Below are 22,890 nucleotides of genomic sequence, written 5' to 3'. Positions count from 1 at the left end.
CACAGGCAAGGTATCAGCACTCGTCTCTGTCTTGTTACCTTGTTTGAGGACAAGAGAGTACCATCCCTGCTGCCTCACAGAAATTCCAATAAAAGCCCTCACAGGTTTTGTTTAATTTTTTAAATATTCAAGGTTTACAAATGCCCTCAAAATAGCAAGGACAAGGGTAATGACGGCTATCGGTGTTACTGGATCTGAAGACTTACCCAAGTCACTTTGCTCTCCCCGGAGTGGCAGAGGAATAGAAAAAGTCAGGTAGGTTGCCCTGATCAGTGGGGGAGAATAAATAATCTAGAACTAGAAAAATAAGAATTAAAAACTGTACGGTAAATATATTGAGTAGCTTCATTTCGTTGATGAGGGTGGGCTACTGAACATACGGTACAAGCACAGCTGGCTTTCCAGCTTAAGAAAAATAAAAGCCGACTTTTAACCGACATTATTCATAAAAATAAATTCCAGGTAAATTAAGGATTTAAGTGTAAAACTTAACAAAAGTCTTGCAAGAAAATCTATGCCATTCATGCACCACGGAGCCTTTTGCTAAAATCAGAAACCCAGAAGCTATAAAAGAATGTATCTGATATAAAGACATTATGATATTAAAAATACTTAAACTTTGCATATGGCCAAGAAACTTAAATGTAAGAAGGATCAATGATAGATTTGGGGGAGGGTGGGTATTTGTAATGCAGAGGACAAAGGTCATGATATATACAGAGCTCATAGGAAGTGACAAGACAAAGGCAACCCAGTAGATAGATGGGTAAAGGATAGGAACAGGTGACTTAGGGAAGAGCCAACCCAAAGGGCTCGAAATCTGAAACATGAAAGCATGCTCAAATTCACAACAGGGTGGGGAATTAAAATTCAAGCCACACTCATCAATCTGGCGGACGGTGGGAAGGTACCACCTGTTGCTATGAGGAAAGGGGAACTCAGATATTGCTGCTAAAACGGGTGTTTTGGTCGTTTTTTGGAAAGCTTGTTCAGCCAACACTGGAACCTTGAGGGACATTCCCCATCTCCTCCTCATCCGGGTCATTTCAGATTGGCCAATCAGAAGTGTGTTTGCAAGAGCTCTCCCACTTTCTCACACCATCCTCCCTGCCAGAGTCTTGTAATTTGAAAAAAAAAAAAAAAAAATGACCATAGATTATTTTCTGGATGTTTGATAGTCTCTCTCCCTCAAGTCTAAGGAATATGTCCGTGTGCCACACCTTCTCTGCCTCGGCTATGGTGGCCTAAAATATTATGAAGACCCTTTCCCTCGCCCTGGCCGCCATAGCTCGGTGGTTGAGCATCAACCTATGCACCAGGAGGTCACGGTTGGATTTCCGGTCAGGGCACATGACTGGGTTGTGGGCTCCATCCCCAGTGTAGGGGGTGCTGGAGGCAGCCAGTCAGTGATTCATCATTGATGTTTCTATCTCTTCCTCCCTCTCCTTTCATCTCTGAAATCAATAAAAATACATTTTTATTTTTTTTTTAAAAAGACCCTTTCTCCAAGATTCCTATCACTTCCAGTTAGCCAGTCAATTTTTCACAGATGATCAGAATTGATTGCAGAGCGGCCAGACTGGTCATTTCCTCTACCCCCTGGGAGATTAAATTGATGGGCAAGAAGAAAGCAACGGTTGGAACAGATGCCTCTTTGAGGGCATGCATCCCTCGTCTGCAGATGCCCTCCGCCAACCCTCCTAAGGTGAATGGGGACCAGGGAGTTCCCTGGGGGACGGGGAGGAGCTGGTGAGGGACCAAGCAGCCTGGCTCTCCTGCCGCCCTCACCTCCCCTCCCGCAGGTCTCTGCCTAATTGCTGTGACATATCGCTGGGCACTCTCCGAGGAGGGAGCAGGCCAGCCGGCCGCAGCATCTCCGCTCAGCAATCAGGGCTGATTAAAAACTAGTTACAAAGCAATGAAGACGGAATCCTGCATTAACCAGATGACCCTGTCCGGGGCCAAGCCCAGATAAATGGCAGCGATGACGAGAGCATCACTCACGACATCGGCAGATATTAATGGCTGTTGGAGTTTCTGGGAGATTTACAGAGCACATCTGGGCAAGACATCAGCTCTGCTTCCTGCCCAGCTGTCCCTGTGTGGACGGGTATCCGTGGCCTCGCCGCCAACCGGAGTGGTCTAGCCCAGCTGGGCTTTGTGTTTGTTTGTTGTTTGTTGTTAATCCTCACCAGAGGATATTTTTCCATTGGTTATTTTTGAGAGAGTGGAAGGAAGAGAGAGAGACAGACAGAGAAACATTGACGTGAGAGAGACACATTGTTTGCCTCCCACATCCGACCCGACCCGGCCAGGGCTGGGGCTTGGGCCTGCAACTGAGGCGCCCTTGACTGGAATCAAACCCAGAACCCTTCAGTCCACAGGCCAATGCTCTATCCAGGGCTGAACTGAGCTTTTAGGTGGGTTGAATGTGGATACTCTGGTTTGTGGAAAGTTGCTATTTATTATATTGCCAGTTTTCCAAGACTCTGAATTAGCTCGGCTATGCTTACTGTTGAAACCATCCAGAATGTGATTAATCTTTCTTTAATGATTCAAAAGATTCTTGGAAGTCCTGCACTAATCAGAGCCATGGCTGTGAACCTCAGAACCTCAGAACTGGATGCTGAGGAGGTATGAAGTGCCCATAAAACAGCCAGGTGAAGGAGGGTGTGGAAAGCAGGGCCTGTGGCTGCTCTGAGAGAACCCTGTTTGGCGGGTCCATGAGTGCCTGTGGTGGGACAGGAAGTCTAACCTGACTGGTGCTGATGTCTCCACGTCCAATGAACGACCCTAGGACAAGTCATCCTTTCTCCCTGGCCCCCAACCATTCCCACGCTCCCACCCCCATCCCCAGGAGAATTTGGTTTTTGCAGAGTTGTGTCTCATTGTGCTTTGTTCATTCAGGACTTAGCCGGGTTATTCTCCAATTTGGAACAGCAACAGCAGGGCCCGGGTCAGCTTCACGGACGGTGCCCGGTTCACGGGGCCTGCACCGCAGCAGCCTGTGGCCCCTCGGCGTGCCCTCCAGCACAGTCAACCCCAGATGTTCACACATTAAACAACATACTATGTTATACGCAGTTCTTCCGTGAAAGCCAGTCTGAGATCTCTGCCGGGTGGGGACCTGAGGGCCAGAAGGGCATCTGAGCCTCGTGTGGGAGGAGGCACGGGGAGGAAGGTGCCTCAGGGCCCAGGGGAAGCTGAGTGGATAGATCCTCCAACCCCCCAGCCTCACACCCCCACCCCCCGCTGGAGATCACGTCCTGTGAACTGCTCTGGGTTCTGTGGACGCTCCATGCGAAGTGCAGTAAAGACCGTCTCAAACAGCCGTGTGTGATGGGCAAACTGGGTCCGGCTGGCGAAATCGGTCTTGGGTGCGTTGGTGGGGGGCGTGTGGACGTGAAGCGGAGCCATTGGGAGGCTCTCCTAAGGAGCTGGCTAATGCCGGGACCAAGGTCTCTCCTGAGGAGCCGAATGGTGAGATGCGGGGTGGGCAGAGACGCATCATGTAGCCTTGAAAGCACAGGACCGAGGAGAGTCTCGGGGCCGCTGCTGGTGCCACGGGGAGAGGAAGTCTTAAACAACCAGCTTCAGTGCTGGAGCTGGGGTGAGGGCGCGGGGCGCTGAGCCCATGGCTTTCTAGCCTTCTCGTCCCACGCACACACCTTCCCCTACCGAGCTACCGGGGTCTCAGCCCCTCTTACTTGGCACAGTTAACATTTGCTCCATCCAGCTCCCCTTGTTCTGACTGACAACGTGCCTCGGGTTATAGTCTGGCCTCCCTGGATGCTGGCAATGAGCTGCCCTTGGAAATTGTCCCTCCGCTTGTGTCTCAGTGTGAGAGCAGAGACAGGTCCACACGTGGGGAGCTAATGAAACCAGGTGTGAGACCCCCGCAAGCAGGAGGGACTCCGAAAGGCAATGCATGCCTGCCCGAGAGACCTGCCCACCTTCCCCTGGGGAGCCCTGCCCTCACGTGCTCTCTCATTGGTCACCTGTTCCCCTTCGTTTGGGGGTTACACGTCTGTGTCCTACCCCCACCTGGGGGCAGGTACTTAATTTGAGTTTTGTCTGCAGTACCTGGAACCCCTTGAGCTCACAGGCCAGCTGGGAGCAGTTCCTGCCACATGGTGGGCCCCAAATAAAACCTAACTGGTTTGGCTCAGTGGATAGAGCGTCTGTCTGCGGACTGAAAGGTCCCAGGTTCGATTCCGGTCAAGGGCATGTACATTGGTTGCGGGCACATCCCCTGTAGGGAGTGTGCAGGAGGCAGCTGATCAATGCTTCTCTCTCATCGATGTTTCTCTCTATCCTTCTCCTTTCCTCTCTGTAAAAAATTAATAAAATGTTTTAAAAAATAAAAATAAAAAACAAAACAAAAATGTAGGGAGTGATGGATGGAGGTGGAGCCATTTTGGGGGTGGAGCTCAGGCCACCCCCTCCAGCATCTGATGGGGGTGCTGAGGGCTCTCAGAACCATGCACCTGCTCCCGGTTCTGCAGGTGGGAGGACCGCTGGGCCTGTCCGGCCCCATATCCTGCGCCACGCAGGCTTCGGAACCGCCACCCCGGGTCCTTGGGTCGCTGTGACCTTGGGCGGGTTACTTAACTCCCTGCAGCGCCTCAGCTGCGCCTGCTCATTGGGGATGGCGCTGCCGACTCCACCACAGCGGGGGCGGCTTTTCCTCAGCCCCACAGGCTTTGTGGAAGCAAAAAAGGGTGTGGAAGGTAAGAATTTTCCAGAATCTGCCACTGAATGGTCCTGGAATACAAGCTCCCCTGCCCCACTGCGCCCTCGCCCCACCCCCACCGATGCTGAGCAGCTCACCTGAAAACAACCAAAGGGCCTTTACCTGCCCCCTTCTGCCCTGGCCTGCCAGCTTCAGAGTCTGTCTCCTGTTCAGGGAGGGGCTGGCACCTCCTTGGGGAGCAGGAGGGGCCTGCGCTCTGCCCTGCTCCCTCCCACCGCACAGCTGGCCTCCTGGGGAACCACGCTGGGGAGACCCATTCTGGGGAGTGACCTGCAGTGTCAGAGAAGCCTCCGGGCCTGGGAGCCCAGCAGGGACTAGCTAACCCCTGGAGAGACAGACAGTCCAGGTAGACAAGGAGGGATGGGCATTTCAGGGTGAGTTGCTGGAGCTTTCTGAGATTCTTCATCTAGAAAACACAGGGACAGTGCCTCCCTCGGGGCTCCTTGGGGGATGGGACTTGCGCTGGGTTGGCTGTGCGGTGTGTGTGTGTGTGTGTGTGTGTGTGTGTGTAAATATCAAGGCACTCCTTCCCCTCCTGACCCAGATACCAGCGTCCCTGGTTCACTCATTGGACCTGGGGAGGGGAGATGTCCCAACAGCCTAAGGCTTCGTGGAGGAAGAGTGCTAAGATGGGGCCCAATCGTCTGGGTGAGTGAGGGATCCCAGTGTCCCTGGCATTGGATTTGGGCACGGTCACAGCCTCCCGGTGCAGCATCGGCGTCGGCGTGGAAGCCCAGTGGCAGTGCCCAAGAGACCAGGTGGCTCATTCGCGGCATGACTTTGGGCAAGTCATTTCCCCTCGTGTGAGAACCAATTCTTCTCGCTCCAGACACCCAGGGCATCCCCGTGGCCCTGAGCCAGGCCAAGGTGGAAACAAGGAAAGGGGTGTGTATGCCTTTAAGGCGGTCATCCCCCCACTCCTGGAGTCCACCTGCCAGCTACCCCACGCCAGGTCCCGGGCAGTTGCCATGGTGTGTGGACTGGAAGGCGCAAGGCTATAAGAAGAGGTGTTTACTCGAACGCAGAGGTCAGGGAGTGAAGTCGTTGGCATTCCAGTCGAATGGAGTCATTTGCACAGTGTCACTAATAATTAAAGGGGGTTTTGACTAATCTAGTTGCTCTTCCTAAATATACTCCGCTCAAGAAACTCATCAAAGCAGCAAAGTAATCTTTGAGGTTATTAATCTCCTCTGCTTCACAGCTGGGGCAAATTTATTTGCTTGAATTAGCATGTAATAAACTTAAGGAAAGCTGCCAGAGCCCCAGCCTGCCAGAGAGTGGCCCCGGGTAATGGGTAGTTTACTTCTCGGAGCGAGGCGCTGGCCCCAGGGCTGTCACTGCAGGCCTGGTGAGGTTGGGGGGCTGTCCCCGAGGCCGTGAGAGAGGGACTGCTAGGCACATGCCCACGTTGTGGACCCCATCCCCGGCAGGGGCGTGTCGGAGGCAGCTGATCCATGTTCCACTCTCACATCAATGTTTCTCTCTCCTGCTCTCACTCTCAACTTCCTCTCTCTCTAAAAAATCGATTGTAAACATGGTTTTAAATTTCAGCTTTCTTGGTGGAGCTAGGAAGGTGGGGTCCAGCAGAAGTGCTGGCGGTGTCAGCTGTGAGGCAGCTGGAGTCACAGCCAGGCACAGCCTTCACCCCGAGGGGAGAAAGTCTCCGTGAGAGAGGGCAGAGCCGGAGAGAGGAGGTTTTTGTTTTCTTCGGCAAAAGGGCTTCTGGGGAGGACAGGAAAGGAACGGAGCCTGCCTCCACAGGACCGACTGAGGTGGGTTTTGTGGAGGGCAACATCGGCAGGACCAGGATGGCCCTAGGCGTAAGGCGGGGATGCTTGAAAAGAGGCAGAAACCACGTGTGCACAACCCACAGGGCTCCTGAGCCACCCGGGGAGCGAGAAGCACGTGCCCTCGGAGCAGATGGAGTGATGGGGCTGGTATATGTTAAGGAAAAGCATAACAGAACTCAAACCAGTCACACATTTTCTACTATAGGTATTTAATACTACTTTCTCGTGGATTACCTTTACACTAGGAAAACTGTGGCACAGAATATTTCAAAATATTGATGATGTATTTTAATTGTCGTGTTTACAGTTATTTAAAACAAACACACCATGCCTAGAAAATGGGACGAGAGAGCACTAAGTTGTAAATCGGGTAATGTCTCAGGTGAGTATTTTCTAAATTTTCTATACTTATATTTACATATATATTTATACGAGAGTGGAAAAAAATCTAAAAACAAAAAAAATCTTAAAATTTTTATTTCATGAAATATAAAGAAGGGGAGGGAGAGAAGGGGAGGGGGGGGGAGAGAGGGAAGGAGTGGGGGAGGGAAGAAGAAAAGAAAAGAAAGGAAGGGAAACTGGATCAAGGTGGGTGAAGCCAGAGTGACGCTGGCATCTCGGGGAGCTTGATGGTCCAGGCACGGGGCTCCATGGCAAGAACCTCACGGACAGGCGTCTTTGAGGGATTGTAGGGAGTGGAGAGATGCTGGACTACTGCTAGCTCACATCCTGATTTTTTAAATGAAACAGAACTTTAAACCCCAGCACCAACAGGCTGGCAGGCTTGAAAACAACCCTGGCAAACCCCTAACAGGGGTCTTCAAACTACGGCCCGCGGGCCACATGCGGCCCGCAGAGGAGACTGATCCGGCCCGCCAGGTTTTTTGGGCAGTGAGCGCAGCCGAGGTGTTACAGTAGGAATTAGTAGTTCATATAGTCCGGCCCTCCAGCTCTCTGAGGGACCGTGATCTGGCCCCCACTTTAAAAAGTTTGAGGATCCCTGCGTGGAAGGACTTAGCGAGAGAAAGAAACAGTCCCTCGGAGCCCGCAGGAGTTCACCGGGAGGAGCCAAGCTCAACTGAACTCCTGCCGCGCAGGGACGGGGACAGGAGGGACAAGGGGTGCTTTGGACAAAGGGCGTGGGGTGGTGATTGGAGGAAAACACTCCTCAAAGCCTCCGAGGCCCTGAGGGAGGCTGGGGTGCGGGCTGCCGGTGACGCAGGCCCTGTGGGAGCCGCGATGGGCCCCCAGTGTCCGCCCGGCAGGCATCTCCGACAGCACCCCAGGCTCAGCCCTCGACTCCGCCTCCACACTGTTTCCTGCACCTCGGATGAAGCAGAACAGGAGATGCGCTTATCGAATTTGCCATTGACACAAAGCCGGAGGGATTGTTGATAGAAAGGATGAGATTTAGAAATATCTTGACAGGCTGACATAGTGGGCTGGGAACCTGTAAAGGGATAAATGTAAATTCCTGCATTTAGGGTTTCAGGGAAGGGTTCATAAACATCAGACGGGAGACACGGGGCTTAACAGCAGAAAGGAGGGAGGTGGGAGCCAGCATGGCATGGTTAGTGGTCAGATGGGAGGGGGGAGGCAGGAGGAGAAAGGAGATTTATTAGGCAGGAAAAGTTAACTTCCCAGCGGGGAAAAGAACCAGCATTCCGTGGGAAGTCAGAGGCAGAGAAAAGCCCTTCCAGGAGGGAACTTCAGAGAGGGCGGCCTGGAGGAAGGAGATCTGAGCCCAGCCCGGTGAGTGGGCAGGATCTGGCTGGGCCCAGGCCTGGCCTGGCTCTCAGCCCACACCCACATCCACACACATCCCGCTGGGCCCTTGGCTCTCTCAGCGCTGCAGGCTCAGACCTCTCTCTGTTTCCCAGGACCAATCCCAACTGGAGGCAGGAGGGATTGTCGCAGCTCTGACTCTAGATTCCAGGACTCAGTCAGGTGACTGATATACAGCTGACCTCGAGCCTCAGTTTGCTGGCTAGACTTCCGGTTGTTCCTAAGGTACTTCCTCCCTCCTTTGGTGCCCCAGCTCTGTAGGCAGGTCTGTGAGCTGTTTGATGGGGTCCCTGCTGGTGGACATGTTTTGCTCCCTAGTTTGCTTCACTAACGCTTTTCTTTTTATAAGAAACCCTACCCATAGGTGGAGGGTAACCAGGGGACCCAGGTGTGGCCAATCAGAGTACTCAAGCCCCTTGCTACAGGGATTGGTTTAGAGTGGACACACGTGGCCCCAATCTGACCAATCAGAGTCCTTCCCCACCACAATTCTAATTGCGTTTGTGGTGAGAGACCGCTGGCCCTTGGCTTTTGAAATGGGAGAGCTGGAATCTAGGGCGAGTGGCTGCCTTCTCTGCCTCATGGAACAAACCCGTTTGATAATGGAGAGAAGGAAGCACCAGAGATTGGAAGGTAGGTGTGAGGGAGATGTATGCAAGCAAAGAGAGCTAAGGCCTCCTCTACTCTGGTCCCCGGGTCTGCCCAGTTTACTGCATTTCTCCAGAGCTGGAGTCTGCCCTCCATTTCCCCCCTGACCATCCCCCTCCTTTCCTAACCTCTTTGATAGGGTTTCTGTCATTGAAACTCCAAGAGTCCTGACTGATACCCCAGCCTCTCCCATCACCACTCCCCTCCCCGCCCCCCCCCCTGGCCCCAAACCCTGCCTTCAGCAGCCATATCTAAGTGAAGTCCCGGGATCCATCTGTCCTGGCCTGTGTATAGGGTGGGGTGAAGGGGGGGTGCCAAGCCCTGCCCTTCAGCTTTATGTTGCTGAAAGGTCACCAGGCGGTGCTGTGCCCAGGCCTGAGATGTGACAACAGCAGGCAGAGCAAGGCATGAACAGATGGGGAACCGTGTGGGGCTGAGTGCACTCATGAAACTAGTCCTCTGCTCACTGATTCGTTCACTCCTTCAACAACGAGGTACTGAGCGTCCACTGTGCTCCCGTGCCAAGGCCGAAGACTTCACACAGGTGTCCCCGAACTTTTCCTGGGCGGGGCCGGAGAGCACGTATTTTCAGCGTGGTGGGTCAGAAGGTCTCTGTGGCAGGAACTCAGCACTACCCTGTAGAGGGAAACAGCCACAGACAGCATGTACATCAAAGGACATGGCTGTGTTCCAGCAAAAAATATTTACACAAAAAGGCGTGGGCCGGGTTTGGCCAGCTGTCCGGGGTTAACCAGCTCCTGACTGAGCATACAGTTGAAGAGAGTGATGGGAGAGAGATTAAGTAAAGCCTTGGGTACCAGCCAGAGAAAAGCGAGTTTTACTGAATGGCTGATGGAGATCTGGAAAGCTGTTTGCACTGGAGGATGGGGAGATGGAGGCGAGGTGACGGCGGGATTGATTCGGCATCGGCCTCCTTGCCAAGCACTCCCAACCCTGCGTTCACTCAGTGAACCTGACCTGAATGTCTCCATATCCAGGCCCAGCTCTACATGCAGGAGAAGCAGCCAGGGGCAGCCAGGCAAGCTGCTTCCCTTCATGGAGCTTCTGCTCTACCAAGCCTGCAAGGCTCTTCCTGGCCCAGCCCTCCCCCACCCCAGCCTTTTCTCCTCCCACTCCCTGCCTACTGAGTCACTCACAGTCCGGGTTGTTCCTACTTCTACAACTCCCCGCTACCTCTTCCGGAAGGCGGAAGGCGCTCGCCCCCTCATCCACCAGCGGAAGTCCTCGGAGCCCTGCTGAGCTGCTCCTCCTTGTGCAGACTTGGCCCTCCCCCTGCCCCTGGAGGAGAGCTGGCCACTCCCTCCTAGGTCTCCCCTTCCTTCTCCTAGATACATACTTTAGCTCGAGTGCTTCTCGTGAGGATTTGGAATTCTCTGCTCATAAGCCCCTCCTCTCTGTAGAACTGTCCCCAACGCCTGACCCAGGCCTGCCACACAGAGGGGTTCAAGGACTGTTTGTTGAATGAATGAATGAATGAAGAGTTTTGAACAAGAGGAGAGTTGTGCAGGGTGAGAAATGGGAGACCTCAAACCTGAGAAGAAGGCCGCCTACCACCTTAGGTATGTAAACACTCAAAAGGTGCAAGGCTTGTAACTCCCATCCCAAATTATTTGTTGAGTGTAAACAACAATACGGGCTCCCCCTCAAAAACACCAGGGTGAGGGCTCCTCCGTCTGATTAAGTGCTGTCAGAGGTGATTGATGGGCTCCCGTGGGACAGCTGAACCCTCTCTCTCCCTGGCATCGGCGAGTGATAGTGGAGTGGAAACTGACCCCAGCTGACACTCTCATCTTAAAATATCTCTGTTTCCCCGCGGCCTAGATAAAATAGCTGTCGCACTAAAAGTAAGGGCTCCGCTCCGGGGGATGCTGGCTTCTCCCAGGGCTGCTGATGGAGGAGCCCGTGGTGGCAGGTTCAGCTGAAGTCCAAATCAGAAGGACCCCAAGAAACTGGCCCTGGGTGACCTTCATTTGGGGAGCAGCTCTGTGTTCTGTCTCTCATGGCTGGGCCAGGATGGGCAAGACTGTCATCAGCAACATCAAGAAGCATTTATGCAGCACGTATTGGCCCGTGGTGCTCGGTCCAGTTCGATCGAAGAGAGTATCTAGACACAGCCCTTTTCCAGCAGTGCCTTACCACATACAAAGGACGATCATGACCCCAAATCAGTGCTGTGGATTCCTTTGGTTTACAAAGAGCTTTCAACAACACAGCGAAGGAGGTAGAGCAGGTATGAAAAGTCTTTCTGCTTTAGAGGCAAAGAAACCAAGGCTCAGAGAGGTTGCATGTCTTGCCCAAGGTCACACAGCTAGTAAGGATCAAAGCAGGGATCCATTTCAGGTCAGGAAATGAATAGCATACTCAAAGGGGTAATGGAAGAGGGTTCGCTTTCGATGAAGGGATTCTTTTTATTTATTTTTATTTTGTATATATTTTATTGATTTCAGAAAGGAAGGGAGAGAGAGAGAGAGAGAAAGAGAGAGAGAGAGAGAGAGAGAGAGAGAGAGAGAGAGAGAAGAGAGAGAGAGAAACATCAATGATGAGACCACCTATTGGGGTTCAAGCCCAAAGCCCGGGTATGCGCCCTGACCAGGAATCAAACCACGACCTCCTGGATCATAGGTTGGCACTCAACCACTGAGCCACACCAGTCGGGCTGAAAGGATTCCTTAAAGAGCTAGCTAGGGGTGGGGCTAAGGGAACCAAAAGATGGACTAGGAAGCAACCTAGAGTGTTATGGATTGAACTGTGTCCCCAAAGATAATATGTTGAAGCCCTCACCGCCCAGCTCCTCAGAATGTGACATTAGGAAATAGGTCAGTAAGATGTAATTAATAAAGATGAGATTATCCTGGAGAAGGGCAGGCCTTTAATCCAATGTGATGGGTATCCTTATAAGAAGAAAAGACACAGAGACACAAGGGGAGAACAGCCTGGGACGGGCAGACTGAGACCGAGCTGCTACAATGCAAGCCAGGGAGCACCACGGTTGCCAGCACACCGCCGGCAGCTGAAGAGGGAGAACGGGTTCTTCTCTCCGGGTTTCAGAGGCCGCTCGGCCAGCCATCCCTTCGTTTTGGACTTCTAGCCTCCAGAACTGCGAGGGAATGAATTTCAGTTGTTTTAAGGCACCTTGTTTGTGGTGTTTTGTTACATCAGCCACGAGAAACACTAAGGTCACAATAGTGGGCACCCCCAGGCCTCTAGGGGCCCATGTTACAGGCGTCCGGGGAGAGCAGGGTCCACCAACAGGGGCGGCCTGGCGGACGTGGTGCCCAGCAACTACCCCTCACTGTCCCTCAAGGAGGAAGCAGGCCATGAGTGCCCTGACCCCTCCCTTCTCCCACCCTTCAGTCTCCCAACAGCCGGACCTACGGAGGACCACCCAGCACAGACCAAACCCACATCCGGTGCTTGTCTGCCGCCCGCATGCTGGTTCAGGAAGGACCCAAAGAAGTGGAAAAGGAGTTTCTGTCCTTTGTTTCACAAGGTGACTACAAATGCATGAAAATGGACAAGAGCGTTAACACGTGCAACAAATATGGGCCCAGGAAAAGAACATCCTGTATTAGCCCCAGGCAGAGGGGCCAGGGACCCCTTCTCAGCTTGCCTCATTCTGCAGCTCATGGCCCCGGTGTTACCTGGGAATATTCTTTCTTGCCAAGGGATGTGATGGGTACAGAAACAGGCCAGCGGTCAGGATTGTCTGGGAAGGAGGACGTGGATGAGGTCCTGACCCACTGGCCTCAGACAGTCTGGTGCAGGCTGGAGAGAGAGAAGAAAATTCTCTCTCGGGGAGGAGAAGGGGGCGCCTGTGAGTAGGTCCTGGGACAGGAAGCCTGCCCACAGAGCAGTGCACCCGAGCTGGGCGGGCGGCTGCCCTGTTCCCTCCACCCCGCAGGCTCAGGGGGGTTGGTGGGGCTTCAGTGTGGGCCTAGAGCTTCCCTTCTCCCCACTCACAGCAGCCCCGCCGTCTGGGGGAAACATCTTTGTCCACACAGCATTCCGGGCATAGTGAAGCTTCCCTGATAAATATTCAGTGAGCAAAGGAGAGAGAAGACCCGGAGAGACAGAGACCCTGCTGAGGCAGAGGTGTCTTGAGAGGAAGAGATCATGGGCCAGATGCACCTGAGGGCCAGCTTGCAGGGGCTTCTGGGTAGAGAGAGGAGGCCTCTGTCTAGTGACACCCCCTCCCTCTGCAGGCACGCCCCAGAGCCACAGGCAGACAAAACCAGAGAGTAATCCTGTCCCCAGATGCAAGCCTCTCTGTCCCCACTGCAGACTGCCTCAATTCCTGGGGTGCAATCCGCCCCTGAGCCCCCCTGCCACCCCTGCCTCCTGCAAGTGGCCTTGGGGAACCTCAGCACAGGGCCCCGTGGGGTCCCAGAGCAGGGGCACACAGCTCCACAGGCTGCAGGGAACGGGCAGATGGGGGGGCCTGGTGCAAATCGGTAAAGGTCATGAGGACGGGTCTGCCTGCTCCAGCACACAGACAGCAACCGGGAGAGGCCCCCACAGACACGTGGACGGGAAAGCCAGTCCTCACCGGCGTGCTGGGCTGGAAGACCGTCCTCCTCCGGCTTGGACTTACGCTGAGGCTTTAATTATAGCCTGTCACTCAGGGCCTTCACAGATGGCCCAGCCGGACAGCTACGGAAATGAAACTCTCGCTTCAGATGGCTCATTCTGTCCGTCAGGAAATTTCAAACTCGCAAACAATAATATCCTGAATTGTGGCAGCGCACGCCTCCAGAGGGCTCAGCGCGCTCCCCTGCCCCCTCCAGGCCTGGCCAGTGAGCTCGTTCCTGTGACTGAGGAGGGTGGTGGTTGGGGGGGGCACATCGAGAGCGGCCATTCCCACTCACAGGTGGGGAAGCCCGATGATGCCAGCCAGGCAGAGTGACTGCCTCAAGGTCACCGGGCGGAGGGTTGGTGGGAGGGAGACCCGTGCACGTTGCTGTCTTACAGGCTCCTTTCCCTTTGAAAATGTCCCCAGAAGGAAGGCTCCTGGCCACAGTAATACTGAGAGTTTGTTTCATCACCTCCTGGTGCCAGGAGTTGAGGCTCTGCATAAACCACCCCACTCAATCCTCCGCACAGCAGCCCCAGTGAATTCCTTACAAATATTATCTTCACTTTTCATAAGGAAGCTCAAGACGAGAGAGCTCATTCGAGGTGGCACAGCTGGAATCAGGACTTGAACCCAGAAAGCCCAACAGGCAGAGCCTGCGTGCTCAGCTCCGAAGCCCTCTCCGTATGCTTGTCCCCGGAGAAGTGGGTGGAAGGAAGGCCTGGAGTTCTTTCCCTTTGCCTCTGCAAGAAAACCCACATTGTTTCTGGAAACATCCAACAGGGGCACACCGCAGAGACAGGCTGCCCGGGAGCCCGGCAGGGTCAGCGGGGAGCATCGGGGTCCAGGGAAGGGCTGTCCTTGCATCCATCCCAGCAGGCTGGCCTGATGAAGTGCCGGCCGCAGGAGGGGGCTGTAGCTCGGGCCTGGCTCCGGGCCCCTTGCATGAGACCCGGCGCTCCCCTGTGCGTCTTCTCACAACCGTGGCTCTGAGTCGGACTGGATGCCCAGAACGGAGTGAGGTTAGGCCCTTAAGGGGCTTGGAATGGGACCTCAGCTCCTGAGGAAGGTGTGACCCAGAGGAGCTTAGGGTGGTGACCTGCCACTCGGGCTCCTTTCTGACAGCAGTGCCCACAGCCCGCCAGACTCTCCTCTGTGGCGTCCCAGAGCCACGCAGGATAGCGGCTTTGGAGTCCCGTGTGGCCCGGTGTCCACCTGGCTTGGGAAAAGAGCAGAGTTTCCGCCTCAGGATGCTGCAGAGCAAGGGGAATAGAGGGTGGGGCTGAAGGGCAAGTGCAGGGCATCCTTGTTGGCCATGGTCTGGGAGTGAGAACACCTGATCTAACTCCTGCTGTGGAACCCTAGGCAGATCCCTAACTCCTGTGAGCCTCGGCTTCCCCGTCTGGATATGGAGATGACAGCCCCTGCTTCAGGGGAGGAGGACTGAGCTAGTCGGAGCATCTAAACCAGTGATTCCCAAAGTGGTCTATATCGACCCCCAGGGGTCTATGACAACCTGCAAGGGGTCTACGTCAGCGGAAAAAAAATTTGGGGGTCCATGAAATGAAAATGGGCGTCCACGATAGTGGATCTCAACATACACTGATAGTACCTATTTACTTACATCATATTATCTTATAATATAAAAACATATAAATTATTTATAAAAGTACCTATGAAGTAAAAAATTTATTATATATGTTTATAAAATTGTGTAAGTTGTAGGATAAAAACCTGCACATAATGATATACCAGTATCATCTTGTTACAAGCATACGCGCAGTAAACATTCTTGCCAATTTTTGTCTCAAAGCTTCGCGAACTTGCACCGACTTGTTCCATTTGTCACTCTATAAATATGAATGTGAGAAAAATATGTTCATTCGTTTCCTGAATCTTGAATAGGAAAGTGCTGAGAAAATATTTAAAAAAATATAAACTGGTAGTTTATCATACAAATTATAGTGAAGCAGTGTTATTTTGTTTGAGAATGCCGGAGAAAAGTAGGTACATTATTTTTTATTAAATTTTAACACTAAACTTCACTACAGTTAGAAATTTACAAAAAAATCAATATCAGGTAAGTAGGGGGTCTACCCAAAACCGAAAAACATGGCAAGGGGTCTACGGCACAAACAAGTTTGGGAACCTCTGATCTAAACCATTAGTGGTGTGAAGGTGAAGTGTGTATGGGCACTGGCTCTTAGTGAGCCCGTGCCTCTGGGTGGTGACCTTTCCATGTGCTTCTCAATTTTTTTCACTTCCTTCAGTGGACCAGGAAGGCTAGGTGGGCTGAGTTGGGTATTTCCCTTCCCCCAGGTCCCTCAGGTTCTGCTAAAGCCCCAGCAGGTCAGGCTCTGGTGAACTAGTTTCTCTTAAGGGCAGGCCTTGTTAAGAACAGAGTGTTCTGCCGAAACCGGTTTGGCTCAGTGGATAGAGCGACAGCCTGCGGACTGAAGGGTCCCGGGTTCAATTCCGGTCAAGGGCATGTACCTTGGTTGCAGGCACATCCCCAGTAGGGGGCTTGCAAGAGGCAGCTGATCGATGACTCTCTCATTGATGTTTCTAACTATCTCCCTTACTATCTGTAAAAAAAAAAAAATCAATACAAAAAAAAAAAAAAAAAGAACAGAGTGTTCTGAAGTATTTCCAAATGCTTCCTTTCCCCGCCCCTTGTAGGAAGCCCGCGGGGATCTCTCTCCCATAGATCTTGGTGGAGCTCCTGGAGGTAACACTCACACCATGTGGGGCCTGTATGACTGGTTCCCTGGAAGAGTCTAGCCCCCCGGCTTGCCCGCATTAAGCCTCTAGCAATTCATCAATTACATTTCCAATGTTCCTACCCAGCACTGGTTCCTGCGGACGTCTCTGCTCTAAGGTTTCTGCTCAAGTAAGTTGCATTCCCTGTATCTGTATCTGCCTGTCTGTCTCTCCAATCTGGGGGTGGAGCAGTTTTCCCAGTGACCTCAGTTCTGCGATGGATCTAAGAGGAGTTGTTGATTTCCGGTTTGCTCAGCTTTTCACTGTGGTTAGGACAATCTTCTAGTCCCTGTGTGCAGAAAGGCCCGTACATGTGTTGGCTCCATTTCACTCTGGTCTTTCATTGAGCGCCTCTTTGAGCCAGGTTTCACCTGAAGGTCACCTGTCCTTCACCTTGCTTATGACCCATTTCCCAGAAGGACAGATGTCACAAACGCTATTTGACAAACAAGGAAACTGAGGACCAGAGAAGTTAGGTCACACACCTACTGGAGGCAAAGGTGTGCCCAAGCCCAAAGGTTCCCCCCTATGGCCATGTGCTGTACCCACTCCTAACATGCCACCCCAATGCCCGCTGGTAAGCTGAGCACAGAGACCTGCTCCTGGCCCCAGGAGAAGGCAGTGTAACCACTCCATCTACCCTTGGGGTGAAGGGTTAAACAGCCTCTCCTAATGGAAGGAAAGGTCAGGCAGCCCTCTCTATGCAGGGTCCCGGTCCTGGGAAACATGCTCAAATGGTCCATTATAGTTTTATGAACCCAGCTCTTTCTGTTGTCCTGATTGAAGTGCAGAATGCCTGGGGCAGGCTGCCCTCCTCCCTACACCCATTTGCCATGGGAATTGATTAAGAAAAAATAAAAAGACAGGCTGATGGCTTGATTACATCTGTTTGCGGCAGGAGGGGGCCTGACACATGTCTCAGCCATTCTCTGCTTGGCCAGACCAAAGGAACTTCTGGCTCTTTGTCCCCTGAGCAGGAGCTCTCCAAGGAGCACCAGGGGATGCTGGGAGGAGCTGGGTGGGAAAGATGGTGGGAAAGCAGAGTGTCCTGAGCATTCTCTTTGCATGAGAGGGGTGTCAGGGAATGGCACCACGTTAGAAATCTTGATCTTGGTTCCCTATGTCGTGTGGCCTGTGTGAGTTGTATGTCCTTCCTGGTTCACACAGCTGATCAGGCAGCCGTCATCCAAGCCACTGGCCGCTTCACAAAATTAAAGTCTTCTCGAGAGCCGTGATCATGCCGGAGCAATGCTCTAAGAGGGAAGAACAGCACAGAGACAAATGATCTGTCTTACTTTTCTGCCAGCAAGGCATCCTCACGACAGTGCAGGGCAGAAGCCCTGCCAAAAACGGATGGAAAACTACAGGTTCCACTTGCAACCCAAATTGGAAACCAACACCAGCATTTCAACACCTCCCGGTGGTGTTGGGTTGGGGCATGGGGAGTGGTGTGTATGGAGTTGGGTACAGGCTGGGAAGGTTTACAGGTGACACCCCTTCGTTGCCAAAGGATAGGGGAGGATGGCTCTCACGCCCTCCCCAAGGCGATGCTCTTGCTCTGAGTCTCATTTTCTTGATTTGAGTTAAATGAAGGTGGCAAGTGAGTAGAATAGCACCTTTAGAACCAGTCTTGGGAACCAGTGCTACTTTTCCTTACTAGATGTGAGATCTCAGGAAAATTAGGTAACCTCTCTGTTTTCATTAGCTATTACTGTAAAATAAGCCACTTCAAATGACTTAAAACAACAATCAGTTAGTACTATTTCTCATGAATCAATGAATAGCCTGGGTGGTTCTGCTGATGTGAGCCAGGCTTGGCTGATCTTGGCTGGGATCATGCATGCATCTGTATGCAGCTGGCAGTTCAGCTTTGGGCTGGCTGGTGTAGGATGGTCTTGTCTGGCATTACTCAGCTCTGCTCCACATAGTCTCTCATCCCCCAGAAAGCTGGCCCAGGCTTGTCCCCAAGGCAGTGTTCAAGTCGAAGTGAGTGGAAATACATGCAGGCTTTTCCAGCCTCTCCTTCAAGGTTGCTTCTGTCCCATTGGCCAAAGTGTCATCTGGCCGAGGCCAGAGTCGGAATAGAAGAGGTCCATAAGGTTATAGGGCAGATGGTGTAGACCAGTGGTCGGCAAACTCATTAATCAACGGAGCCAAATATCAACAGTACGACAATAGAAATTTTTTTTGAGAGCCAAATTTTTTAAACTTAAACTTTTTCTAATGCCACTTCTTCAAAATAGACTCGCCCAGGAAGAGCCTCACTCAAGGGGCCAAAGAGCCAAATGTAGCTCATGAGCCATGGTTTGCCGACCACTGGTGTAGACCAAGCATGTCAAACTCAAAGGCTAACATGAGCCAAATAAATGAGGCATTCGGCCCATGGGCTGTGAGTTTGACATGCTTGGTGTAGACACAGGGAGGAGAGTGATTCCTGTTGCCAATATAATCCACCTACCACACCCTCTCAACTGAGTTTCCTTTTTTTTTTCTTCCCTAAATTGAGATGAAATTCACATAACATAAAATTAGCCATTTTAGGGGGACAATTTAGTGGCATTTAGTTCACTCACAGTCTTGTGCATTCATCATCTCTATCCAGTTCCAAAATGTTTTCATTGCCCCAAAATAAAGCCCCATACTCTTTAAGGAATTATTCCCCAATAACCCCAACTCCTAACCCCTGACAACCACTAATCTGCTCTCTCTTTCTATGGATTTCCCTATTCTGGACATTTCATATAAATGACCTTTCTGCCTGGCTTCTTTGACTTGCAATGTTTTCGAAGTCATTCATGTCGTAGCAGGTAAGCACTTCATTCCTATTAGTGGCTGAATAATATTCCAATAATAAACAGACCACAATTCGTTTATCCACTCATGTACAATGTCTCTGCCTTTGAGTTATTGTGAATAGTGTTGCTGTAACGTTCACGTACAAATATTTGTTTTTTATGCCTTTGGAGTGAAAATGCTGGACCATATGACAGTTCAATATTTAACTTTTTGAGAAGCCCAATTTCCTTTATTTTTCCAGTGGAGATAATGGAATCACTGCAGATGCTGGGAGGTTAAGAGAGCGCATGTAATGTATCTTGCGCAGAGTACCATCTCAATAGATGGTTTATGTAGCTATTCTTTTTGTTCCTTAATTCAATAACCATTTATTGAGCCCAGGATCAGGAATGATGTGAGTTGCTGAATAGATATATGGATATATAAGATATAAAATATCTATAAAACACATGTCTGTATTTATAGAGACACATACATCTATCCCCAGGGTCCCTTTCAGCTCAGACTCACAGTGGTTCCATCCTCTCTTCTTGTCTGGTGTGTCCTTCACAAACAGAAGACAAAAGGCTCTCTTCCTCCCTCTCTCCCTTCACCAGCTCCCAGGAGGCAGCTGGCTTCATCGTTTCCCACCTGAATCAGTTCAGACCACCTATTTCAGATCTGTCGGCTCTTATAAATGTAGCCGCACGCCCGCAAAGTGAGATAAAATGGCAATGTGATCAGTGTGTGTGTGTGTGTGTGTGTGTATACACGAATGCTTATGTGTCCCTGTCTCATTCCTTTTGTACAGATTAATACATCAGAGCACTTAGGGAAGAATAAAAAAAAACAACAACCACAGGGTCCAATTCTCCAGGCATTTAATAACCAAATGTCACCCACATGGTAAGCAGTAAAATGAAAATATACTCTTAGTAGAGGCCATATAAATATGATGTATATTTTGAAGTTGGATAACAGAACAGCGTCATAAAAATAATACCCGGTGGCGAATTCAGGGAAGCAACCTTTTTCAAACTCGGCCTTCCTCTGGGCTGCCATTCCTAAAATATCACAGCGTCTCGGGCAGTAAAGCAGGGACTGGTTTTCAATCTGACAGCAGCGCCCAGTGTAATGAGGGCATGGAAATTCTCACCCGCGTCCCGATGCCAACGCCGCATCTTATCCCCTCTCTGCCCTCCCCCGTCGGCCCACCCCTGAGAAGCTCGCCTCAATCTGCCAGCTCCTTCCCCTCTGGCCTGTCATCCTCATCCCTCACTTTTCCAAACTGCCTTTCCAGACATTGCTCCATCTGACCTTCATCATCTGCCTCTGGAGTTGGGGGCACAGGAATCGTATTGCCATTTTATGGACAAGGAAGTGGAGGCCGCTAAAGTTGTGTGAAGTCTAGGATTGCCCTCCACCCCTGGGAGATATTATAGCATCTCTTTCCTGCCTCAGAAACCTTCATTTCCAGGTCACATGAGCACACCAAAAATCACTGAAAATATTTCATGCAAAGCTGATTCCTTCTGATGGCCCAGCATGAATCTAGGTTCCCAGTTGGATTAGGGAATAGGAACCAATTTCTGTATCAGCCAAACATTTTTGTTTTTTTTTTAGTTGTCCCAACACCATCTATTTAAAAGTCCCTCTTTTCCACAGTGGCTTGAGATGTCATTTTTATCATATCCCATACTTTCGTGTGTACTTCGGTCTATTTCTGGACTTTCTACTCCACACTATTGGTCTCTATTTATGCTCTGATATAACTCACTTTTAATTATAGAGGTTGATATCTCTTAAGGCTAGTTCTGTCCTTATTATTCATCTCTTCCAGGGCTTTTCTAGCATTTTTTTAAAAAAAATTTAAATTATAGTTGGAATATATTAGTTTCAGGTGTTCAGCATAGTGGCGAGACATTTATATGCCATACTAAGTGGTCATCATAATAAGGCTAGTATCCATCTAACACCATACTAGTTATTACAATATTATTGATTACTTTCCCTATACTGTACAAACAAAATATTAGGCAAATCTGAGGGTGGATATGAAAACATCAAAATATATCAAAAAGTAGATGCTGTACATTTCTGAAAACACACACATTTGCAACACTTAGTACTGGGATTCTAACTGGGAAATTGAGATAAAAACATTTGCGTGATTTGTTCAAGGCCTCAAAATGAGAGCGCTGGGTTTGGAATGCATGTTATTGATGTCAAGAAAAGTGCAACTAGCTGTGTGTCATTAGGCAAGTCCCTTAACCTCTCTGATTTTTATTTTCTCCTTGATGGAATAAGTAGAAGTAGATGATCTCTAAGCTGGTCTCTACAATAGCTCTGAAAATCCATAATTGTATCTCCAGAACAAAATATTCAAAGCCTGCCGAAACCGGTTTGGCTCAGCGGTAGAGTGTCGGTCTGCGGACTGAAGGGTCCCAGGTTCGATTCTGGTCAAGGGCATTTACATTGGTTGCGGGCACATCCCCAGTAGAGGGTGTGCAAGCGGCAGCTGGTCGATGTTTCTCTCTCATTGACGTTTCTAGCTCTCTATTTCTCTCCCTTCCTCTCTGTAAGAAAAATCAATAAAATATACTTTAAAAAAAAAAAATCTTCCAACTTAAAAAATATATATATATTCAAAGCCTCTCAAGGAAATGTCCCTGTTGCTCCCAGTGGGGTCACTAAAGAATCCCTGATGGAACCCCAACCTCTGATGCATTCATGAAGGAGTAGGGGGAAGATATATCTTAGGAGCAAGAATATCTGGGCCCTGGTCCTAGATCAGCCACTAACTCCTGTAACCTTGAGCTTCTCCTCTGCTAAGTGAGGAACTTGTACTAAATGAGGAAGGGAAATAAATTTTACATCAAGTGCACTCTGGCCGGTAGATGGTGGCTACCTAGAGTGTGGTACAGTATTTAGGGGGAAAAAATTAAAGTCTGCAACCAACTCACAATGGAAGAAGGCCAGGATTGATTAGTAATGTCTGCCACAGGCGAGGGCAGAAGCAACTATAGGACCTTTGCTATCACTGGGACAGGTGCTTTCATAGGAGATGGTCTCTTCCAACTTGACCAAACCTCTGTGAATAGCACACAGAAACGTGAAGGATTCAGAGTCATCGATGCCCGGGAAGCAGAACTCGGCTTGTTGAACTGTTTTTATATTATCCTTGGCTTGGGTTTGAATAATCTGTCCCCAGATACCACTGTATTTCAGAAATTACCACCTAAGGCAAATTCTCCACTTTTAAACTCATTTCCTGAGTCGGTCTTTTTAAACCCCACATTAAATATTGATCTGCCCTAGAGAGGTCTAATTTATTTAGTAGAGACAGGTTTGACTCCACCAGAACTGTCAAACCCAGAAATAAGGCCGTGGCCTTCCCAGAGCAATCGCCGTCCAGGATGGTGCCAGACAAGCCAAGGACACCGGAACCAGCTTCTTTCCCTTCTCCGAGTCTCAGGGACAGGCCCTGCCTTCCTGCTCTCTTTGTCACCCCAGATTATCAGAGCATCTTTGAGAACCTTTTCTAGGAGGATGGATGTCTGCAAGTCAAGATATCCACCGGACTCCCCACTCTGGGCCTCCAGCCCTGCAGGCCCACAAGAGTGAACCATGGAAACCTCTTCTGCTGCCCCTAACGTGCTCTGTTGCTGGGACTATCACTTCCAAGCTCTGACCTTCAGACTCTGCAACTCTCCCCTAATCCCTGATTCTGGCCCTGGAGGAAGGCATTTCCACTTAGACCTTGGTTTTAGAGCCAGCACCAGTGAACT

Source organism: Pipistrellus hanaki (genome assembly GCF_964339955.1).
Source record: "Pipistrellus hanaki genome assembly, chromosome: 16".
Lineage (NCBI taxonomy): Eukaryota > Metazoa > Chordata > Mammalia > Chiroptera > Vespertilionidae > Pipistrellus > Pipistrellus hanaki.
The sequence above is the reverse complement of the archived record's forward strand: the minus strand, read 5'-3'. Positions refer to the sequence as shown.